General features: G+C 38.4%; 1 pseudogene; it reads right to left on the bottom strand.

Annotated features, from left to right (window-relative positions):
- Nucleotides 1-6,606: 6,606 nt before the first annotated feature.
- On the bottom strand, nt 6,607-7,540 carry LOC118927994 (olfactory receptor 4X2-like; annotated as a pseudogene).
- Nucleotides 7,541-9,131: the final 1,591 nt, after the last annotated feature.

Genomic DNA, 9,131 nt, shown 5'->3' with positions numbered 1-9,131 from the left:
CTGAAGAATGTTGCCTTTCAGCATTATTTCACTAGGAAAAAAATCTCTTCTTGATCAACACATTGAGTTATATACCTTTCCTATTATAGAACTTCATGTCCTGTGGATTCTAAAAAATTGGACTTGTCTGACTGGCCTTTTCCAACATTAATTTTTCTTCTCCTTTTCTCTTAAAGATAACCTTTACCAGAGGACTCAGAGGTGGGCCTGTCCTTGCTAGTTTCCCTTACTGAATAATCATAAACTGTTAAATTTGGAAGGAAGCTGATGGATTCCCCCTCTTTGTGTGTGTGTGTGTGTGTCCTTCCCTAGTGAGAGAACAGGCTTTTGCAGTGAAAAAGCTGAGCTAGGAGGAGGCCCATCCTTTTCATCTCCATTGTTCTCTGAAGTGTGCTTGTTTAATATTTTTTATTCTCCCTCTTAAATAAAAGAAATCTGGACCCAGAGTCACACAGCCAGTTGGTACAGAGCCTGAACAGGAGATGATACATGGCTTCCTGTGTGGTACTTGCTTCACTGTTCATCTCATCTACTGACTCTTCACCCTGGTGCTCATCCAAAGATGGCTTCCAGGATGGAGAGAGAAGAGATACATGTTTATAACAAAGGCAAAGCAAAGCTGAGATAAAAAAAAATAACAGTGAGAAGAACAACAACAATGTGGTCCAACTTCAGTTGTCAACCTTCCTGAGGTGTAATTTCTGCCCAGACACCTGTGCAGAGCTTTGAAGCCCTAAAGAGGAGAGGATATTTCAGGAGTCAGACACAATAGGCTGCCAGTGAAATAAGCATTTGCAAGATAAGACTTGGTGACTTGCAACCTTACCTCTAGCAGTGTCACCAAGGGCTAAATTACTCTCTAGCTGTTTCACATGTATCTGTGAGTTCTTTTCAACATTATAAAGAGGGTAAGCTTTTGAAGGCTTTGGAAGAGTCTCTTATATCCACTATTGCACTTTGCACAGAGCAGGGAACACACACAGGTTAATAAGTTCTTTTATTTTATCCCTGAATTCTCTGTTACTACCATTTTAAAACCAAGTTAGCAATGTGGAGGCCTATAAACAGCAAAAAGGTTAAAGTATAAGGGGAGAGGGTATTTAGTATATAAAGATTAATCTCTTCTTTTTGAAAATAATTCCAAAACATGCTCCACAGAAATTAGGTGAATGAACCTACCTTTTTTCCTTGATTCTTAACTTTATCTTCTGAATATTTTTGTAGTCAGAAAACTGACTCAATTGCACAAGTTACCCCAGGAAAGCAGAATTTTGTTTCACTAACAAAGTATAAAGGTAAAGTGCTCAAAGAAATTTAAGAAGTATGTTTACTGATCTAAATTGTGGAAATCGTGGTTCAAACTGGTCCTCAGAAAAATTTCTGTGGCATATAAAATTAACCAGAATCAAATTGAGATTTTGGCAACAAAAGAACCAACAGACAACACCACAAACCTCAATATTATCTTACATTAAACCTGAGTATCTTTGGACCTGTGAAAGTTGAAATAAAATGGAGACAATTATGTCAAGGAGTTTTTAAATGGAGATGGAGGCCATTAAGGAGATGTCCTTATCTGGTAGAATCATGAACTTTTAAACTGAGCCAAATTGCAAAATCCCAAGAATTCTGAAAGAACACCTGCAACTTGTTAGAGCACCAGACTTTTGCTTGGTGATGGCCTTTGCAACTATGTTTAGCCAAGATTGGCTCTCTGCCACCAGCACTAATCAAAAAATTTTGTGACAACCTATACAAGCATTCTCTTTTTGCTTTAGAAACCCCTGACTTTTGCTCCCTAGTGGGACATTATTTGGGTTGCTGCCCAAATCTGTGTACCTCAAATTGCAATTCTTTTATCCCAAATGCTATTTACAAGAGATACACCTAAAATACAAGGATACATAAAATTTGAAGGTTATAACTGACTCATTGACCATGGTGCCTGCTACAGACCCAGAAACAGCTCTGTAACCCAGCAGACTTGGCTACAGTCCTGTTTGGTTCTGTCACTAGCACCATACACCAAAGGACCCAGGAGGAATCTTGCCCATTCTTGCATCAGGTAATAAGCATACAGAACTCAGAACTAATTGTGAAACCTGAAGTGGCTCATGAATCAACTGCAGGCCCTCTCAGCTGTGGTTCAGGAGCCCATGGAGAACACTACTTTAGACAATCACCCATGGATGAAAGAGCCTTTGTGGAAGTAGAGGAATCCAGTAGAGAAGTTATAGCACACTGATGGAGCAAAAAAAATCCAAGATGGGACACTTTGGAGAGGGTAAGAGGAACAGTTTGATTTTATCCATATCACCCATTCCCTAAGGTGGCAGAGCTCAGTGCCAAGATAGATCTTCTTAGCCCAACGAGGGAAAGTGAGAGAGTGTGAGTGAGCAAGAAATTCCAGAAACCCATTGTTCTTTCACCGTACTAAGTACTAAGTTGTTAGACATAGGACTGAGGGTTCAAAAACAACTGAAAGAACAGCAGCCAGGGTTCATAAGGAAACTTATCAAAGTGATGTGGATCCTACAAACCATAACACAGACTCTATCAGGGTGCCTGCCCACAGGCCACTGGGGATGCTTCCCCTGGGGATCATCCCAGATGGTCCAGAGTCACCCCAGAGTTCCAAGTGCCCTCAACATACAACTCCACCCAATGGCTAGAAAGTGTGCTCCTGATGGATGGTAACAAGAGGGAGCTTTTGCAGACAGCTAGTGGGCACATGCAGAAAGTTGGCCCAAAGCTGCAGGCCTGATTGGGAGATACCACAAAACTGAGCATTCAGCACTGGCCTAGAGAAAGCAAAGGGGAGGCTGTTAGCAGTTGGTCTGGCTTTGCAGAATTGAGAGAAAGCATACAAGCTTAAAAATTCTGCCACAAGAGGAGCAAGAAGTGTGAGGTATGTATACCTATCGAAAAGGCCTAAGAAAGCCTCAGAATTCCTAGCAGAGCTAATGGAAATTTTTTCTCTCCCAAATTGTGTTATAAAATGTGGATGAAATTACTGTTACCTCAAGTATGAAGACAGCAACATAAAACTTCAAGGAACATGAAAAATCAAGAAAATATGACCACACCAAAAAACACACAATAATTTCCTAAAAACTGACCCTAAAGAAATGGAAATCTGTGATATACCTCCAGAAAAGAATTTAAAACAACTGTTTTTAGAAATCTCAATGAGTTACAAGAAAATACAAAAAGACAATTAAGTGAAATCAGAAAAATAATTCACAAAATAAGTAATAATTCAACAAAGACATAGAAATCATTGATATTCATCTCTTGGAGCTGAAGAATATAATGAATGAACATTATAATGGATGAAATGAAAAATTCAGAAGAGATCATCAAGCACAACAACAAATCTGTAAAGTAGAATATAGGACATTTGAAATTATTCTATAGAAGAAAAAAGCAAAAAAAGAATGAAAAAGAGCAAAAAAAGCCTATGTGAACCATGGGACACCATCAAGAGAGTAAATCTATGAGTTACTGGATTCCAGAAGTAGAAGAGAGGGAGAAGGGGGCAGAAAGCTTACTTAGAGAAATAATGGTTGAGAACTTCACAAATCTGTGAAGATGTTTGGACATCTAAGTCTGTGAAGCTCACCCCAAAATTTCAGTGCAAAACAATATTCTCCATGACACAGTGTAATACAGCTATCCAAAATCAAAGACAAAATTTTAAAGGCAGTAAGAGGAAAAAACATCCTTCATAAGGGACCTCCATAAGGTTATTGGCAGATTTCTCAGCAGAAACTTTGCAAGCAAAAAGAAAGTGGGATAATATATTCAAAGTCCTGTAAGAAAAAAACTGGCAACCAAGAATACTTTACCTAGCAAAGTTGTCTTTTGAAATGAAAGCAAGATAAATACTCACTTTCCAAAGATTCGCTTCAAACAGACAAGCTGACAGAGTTCATTACCACTATACATACCTTACAAGAAAGGCTAAAGTTCTTCAACTTGAAAAAAAGGTTGCTAATTAGTAACATGAAAGTCATGCAACATTTATTATTCAGCCATAAAATATATCCTTAATAAATATATTAAATAAATATACTTATTTAATCCTGCCATTGGCAAACCACATGTATAGACCATGAAGACATTATGCTAAGTGAAAATATTCAGACTGAGTAAGATCAATACTGTATGATCTCACTTATATGTGGAATCTGAAGCCAAACTCATAGAAATGGAAATTTATGGTTGCCAGGAGCTGGGGAATAAGGGACATGAGGAGATATTAGTCAAAGTTTACAAACTTTCAGTTACAAAGTGGGTAAGTTCTGGGGAAATCATGTACAGAATGCTAACATAGTTAATAATACTGTATTATATACTTGAAATTTACTAAGAGAGACTATTTTAAATGTTCTACCAAAAATGGTACGTAGATGTTAACTAACCTTATCATGTTAATTATTTTGCAATATATTCTTGTATCATATCATCATGTTATACACCTGAGAGTGACATAATGTTATATGTCAATTATATCTCAATAAAGCTGGAAGATAAAATAAATTTTTAAAGATACATTTTAAATTTAAAACTCTACTGAAGAACATAAAAGAGTATGTCAGCAAAAGGAAAGACATACCAGGGTTTTGGATGAGAAGATTTACATCATTATGATGTTGATTCTTATAAACACATTTGTATGACATTAATCAAAATAATAGGTTATTTGGGGGCTATATGGAGCAGGAAGAGAAAACTAAATCTAAAGCTCATATGGAAAAACAATACCCTGAAGAATTTTGAAAAAGAAGAGCAATATGAAGAGACTAGCTAGCAAGATATTAAAATATTACTTAAAGCTTTCAAAATGAGAAACAGTGTGGCCCCAGGTATTCTAAAAGCATAAAGGAAAATAATTATAATTAACTATATAAAAACAAAGTCCTTGGTTTTTCTTAATTTCCATTTCCTGCCATTTATGACACCATGAATAGACTTTGAGGACATTATACTAAATGAAATAGTCAAACAAAGAAAGACAAATACTATATGATCTCACTTACATGTGAAATCTAAAAAACAAAAACAAAATTGAAACTCCTAGAAAAAAGATATCAGATTTGTGTTACCAGACTGTGGTAATAGGATTAAGTTGGTTAAAATGTACAAACTTACATTTATAAGAAAAGAAGTACTAAGATGTCATGTACAACATGATGACATAGTTAACACTGCTCTATTATATAGCTGAAAGTTGTGAAGAGGGTAAATATTAAGTTCTCATACAAGGAAAAATCATTTGTTTTTCTATTTTCCATTTTTTATATCTTTATGAGGTGATGAATACTAACTTTTGGCAATTACTTCAAAATATGCAAGTAAAATGATAATGCTGTCCACCTTATACAGTGATGAATGTTGATTGTATCTCAATAAAAGTATAGAAAAAATGTAAAGCTTTTGAACTTTGAAGACTTTGTAGACTGAAAGCTAACTGAACATTAAACCAGCCCTCCTTGCAAAAATAATTAATTAAAAATAAGATGTCTTATTTGTAAAATATTTTAACTTTAAATTTTAAAATAATTTGACTTCCAAAAACATAGCAGTAATAAAAGAATTCTTGTACACCCTTAATTCCCTAATATAATATTTTGACATTTTCTTTAGCATTTATTCTATCAATAGATGAGTGTATAAGCAGAACTTTTCTGAAATATTGAATTTTGCCTATATGATGCCCCTTTAACTCTAGATACAAAAGCAATTCCTAAATACAAGGACATTCTCTGACAGCAAAATTATCAAATATAAGAATTAACTTTGATAAAATTTTATTATCTCATCTACAAAGACTTTGTCCCACTAATAATCTTCATCTTACATAGGATTCAAACAAGGATTACAGGTTGAATTTAGTTGTCATCTACCTATAATCTGGAAAAGATAATCATTCTTTATCTTTTAAAGAATTCAGCAGTATGTTCTTCACTTGTGTTTTGCCTGATGTTTTGTGATGATTAGACTCAGGTTATACGTTTTTGGTAGGAATACAATAGTAATGATATTGTGTACCTCTACAGTCTCCATATTGATAACTCTGAGTAATTATTTAAGGGAGTGTCTTCCAATTTCTCAATTATACAGTTATAATTTTCCATATGTGTTAATAAATTTGCTGTGGAGAGATAATCTGAGACTATATAAAAATCTTACTTTCCATCAAGAAAAATTTTAATGACAGTGTTTGATTCTATGAAGAGCAAATACACAAGGAAAATAAATTGTTACAACCTTTTTGACTTAACCAATCAATTAACAAATGTATTAAAACTTTTAACACAGTAAATTTACTATGGCAGGTAGGTCTAACAGAAAATTATAAGTATAAACATTTTTATCAAGAATACCTTCCACAGTTTTTTGTAACATTAGAAATGATGAAGTAGTTAACATTAGAAATGATGAAAACATCTAACAGAAAATGGGATATATTTTACAAGGGATTAAAATGAAGGTTTTGAAGATGAAAATCAGAATAACTATTGAACTAACAAATCCTATGAACTTTCCTTTATCCCATTCTGCCCCTTCAGTTTGAACTCAGCATCATTCTAAAGCCAAGCATCAGTACCAAGACCCCAGCCTCCATTTCTCATCTAGCTTCATTGTCCTGACCCACAGCCTCTTCATGGCCTTCTTCACTTTGGCATTTCTCAGGTAGCAGATGGTAGGGTTGAGAAGTGGAGTGATTGCTGCATAGAACATGGCCACCGTCTTGTCCACAGACACGGTAGTAGAAGGCCTCAGGCAGATGAAGGTGCAGGGCCCAAAGAACAAGGTAACCACGGCGACATGGGACCCATGGGAAGAGTGGGCCTTTCTCCATCCATCAGAGCTTCGCGTCCTCAGATGGAGCAGGATGACCACATAGAAGGCCAGGAGGACAACGAAGCTGATCACAGACATGGTTCCTCCATTAGCAACAATCAGCAACCAGCGAGGAAGGTATCAGAGCAGGAAAAGAAGGTCCCAGAAGCAGTGGTCCATCACACTGGGGCCACAGAAAGGCGAGTGGAGGATTGAAAGGATCTGGCCAGAAGGATGCACAAAGCCCCCACCCATGCCATTCCACCGTGAGAGCACACACGTACTGGTTCATGAAGCTCGTGCAGTGCAGGGGCTCGCAGATGGCCACGCAGTGGTCATAGGCCATCTCTGTGAGCAGGAACATCTCAGTGCCACCAAAGAAGTGGATAAGAAAAGCTATGTTATGCAGCCCCACAGAGAAATGGCTTTCCTTTCAGCCAGCAAATCTGAGATGAGTTTGGAGGTTGTAGTAGAGGAGTAACAAGATCTCCACAAAGGGCAGGCAGCTGAGGAAGAAGTACATGGAGGAACCAAGGCTTCTACTGGTCGTGACAGTGGGCACAGTGAGGAAATTCCCCAGCACTATTGCTGTGTACAAGAGCAGAAATAGCACAAAGCATGCTTTCTGCACCTCCTGATTGAGAGATAGTCCCAGAAAAGTGAATTCAGTCACATTATATATGTTAGCCATGCCACAGGAGGCACCAATTTGGGCAAGTGGTCTGAAATGATACAAAACAAAAGACTCCCCTATTGAGTGGGTGTATTACACAATCATCCCTTGCACATCTGAGAAGCTTGTGAGTTGGATATTGAAGGATTAGTAGGATAATGTTATATACAGAAGGGAGAGCATTCTAAGAAAGCAGAAGAGCAACGCAAAACTACGAATATTCATCCATGCGTGGTTGGAAAATTGGGGAGAACAAAGGTAAACCTGGAGTAGAGTCTAGTACCAGTCCATGAAGAACTGTTGTGAACTTGGGGGTTTATCTTGCAGACAATGGGGGATCATCAGGAATATTAGGCAACTGAAAAGTCAAATGGCTTTGCATGTAGAGGCTGGACTTGTATGAACAGACCAGAGGAGGCGAGACCTATTAGAGACAAATGCCTCTTTGGTGGATGGTGGCAGCAAGGACAGTGTTGCTGTTAAATGTCCCTCTGTTGCCTTTGAATGCTTTCAATTGTCATTTGCCTGCAGCTTTTCTTCATCCTACTTCCTTTATCTCCCTTTCCTTCCCTGACTTACAAAGCAGGACTCTCATCTCTCCACATCCCCTTCAGACTCTTCAGAAGAGATGTCCCTTGACACTCAGCACTCCCTCATATTTCTGCTTTCTCCTAATTTTCTCCTTCTACACTTGGTTGCTTAGTGACCTTGTCCCTTTCCAAGGGTCCATCCAGCTCAATCCATGTACAATTCTTCTCTTCACTGATACCTCCAATTTTCTCCAATCATATGTCCCCCACAATGGCTACAGATACCTTTCCACTCAGAGTACCCTCTCATACTAAGACATACATTGTACAGTCCAGCCTCCTAACACCAGTGTGTCTGCAAGAAGTGCACTGACTGGTGTGCAGACAGTCCTCATCCATGCTGGGCCTTCTTCAGGGCAGCTGAGGTCCAAGGACAGAGGTCACACCTTCTCCATCCTTGAATCCCAGTACCTCCCATTTTGCTTGCCTCAGACAAAGACCAGACCTATGTGAGAGCACCTATAAAATGCCATGTGCTTCATAGCAACATTCCCTTTGCTTTCAAAGTAGAATTGTAATCATCACACAAAAGAAGCACATGCTAGCAAAACATACTCAGCCCCGTGTTTCTGTGGCTTTGTCCTTCTCACCAGTTGCTTTTTCAGTTCTACTACAGAGATGCAAACAGTGCGCTGAGAACAGCCCTCAGCTCATGCAGTTGTCCCAGCCAGCCAGGTGGAAAGCGGTAAGGCCAACCTACCAACCAGAGCTCATGCCTCACAGGAGTCACCAGAGGAGGATCAGCGCCCCCTGCAGCCTCAGGCTGGGAAATGATGAGACTAAGCCCCTGGGTCTCAGTTCCCACTGATTTAAAACAAGAGCAAAGTAGACCTGCCTCCCAGGTGTTCCACAGAGAATAAGAATTCTGGCAGCTCAGCCTTGGGTTTACACTGCTTGAGATACACCGGGGAAAGTCGTCATGATCAAGTGAGAAAAGACTGGTCTCCAAAGAGCTATACTTTCCCTGTCCTAATCAGGCAGACTACCTCATGGGAAGCAGGACCCAGATACTGAGATCT

Source organism: Manis pentadactyla, chromosome 9 (genome assembly GCF_030020395.1).
Source record: "Manis pentadactyla isolate mManPen7 chromosome 9, mManPen7.hap1, whole genome shotgun sequence".
In the NCBI taxonomy this organism is placed as follows: domain Eukaryota; kingdom Metazoa; phylum Chordata; class Mammalia; order Pholidota; family Manidae; genus Manis; species Manis pentadactyla.
This window is presented reverse-complemented; position numbering and strand designations above follow the sequence as displayed.